Here is an 883-nt window from a genome sequence, read left to right on the forward strand (position 1 = left end):
CTGCCGTACCATGGGTGCAGCAGGCGCAATGATATTACGCAGTGCCTGAAAATAGGCTAAATTCCATCAACATAACCAACGTGACCAACTGCTTGCACAGGGAGCGTGCTGGGGACTATTTTAAGGCGCTGCCTAATATCATCAATAGCAACTTTTTATTTTCCGTCGGCCTTAGTACACGATGTAACTACAGAAGAGTCAAGTTTTAAATAGGAAAAATATAGAAACTCTTTGGTCATTTTTGAGTGAGATGCTAACGGTCTAATCAGATTCAATGATCTATGCTAAGCTACAGCTAAAAGTGCTACGCCAGACCCGGAGATCGGCTGAATGGATTCGAAAACGGTAAAACTCAACTGTTTAACTCTAGGGGAGTTGGAAAATGAACCTATTTTCAAAAATAGTGGAGTGTTCCTTTAAGTGGAATATGTTCCTAATGTAGCGTTCAACAAAGTCAAAGAGCATTTAGAAACTGGATGTATTTCCTCAGGACATTATTATAATTAGACATTATAAATTTTCCACCCAATTTTATTAGAGTTTTGCATACTACATACAGTTCAAGTTTTTTTTTTATTATTTTTGTTCAATAAGGATGCATTAAACTGATCAAAATTGACAATAGAAACATTTATAATGTTTCAAAAGATTTCTATTTCAAAATTTATCATTGATTTATCAAAGACTCATAAAAAGAAATGTATTATGGTTTCCAAAAAATATATGAAGCAGCTTTTTTTGTTCACTGTTTTCAACATGGATAATAATAAGAAATGTTTCTTGAGCAGCAAATCAGCACGTTTGAATGATTTCTCTGAAGACTGGAGTAATGATGCTGAAAATTCAGCTTTGCATCACAGGAATAAATTATATTAATTATATT

The 883-nt window shown here is 33.7% G+C and overlaps 1 protein-coding gene across 1 annotated transcript in view; it reads right to left on the bottom strand.

Moving 5' to 3' along the window:
• LOC107690971 (suppression of tumorigenicity 18 protein-like) overlaps positions 1 to 883 on the bottom strand; it is a gene marked incomplete at its 5' end in the record, with an annotated part of 30,176 nt that overhangs the window by 10,310 nt on the left and 18,983 nt on the right. The gene's annotated exons all lie outside the window — the stretch shown is intronic.

The sequence above is a fragment of the Sinocyclocheilus anshuiensis genome, unplaced genomic scaffold (genome assembly GCF_001515605.1).
Source record: "Sinocyclocheilus anshuiensis isolate Anshui unplaced genomic scaffold, SAMN03320099.WGS_v1.1 scaffold6670, whole genome shotgun sequence".
NCBI lineage: Eukaryota > Metazoa > Chordata > Actinopteri > Cypriniformes > Cyprinidae > Sinocyclocheilus > Sinocyclocheilus anshuiensis.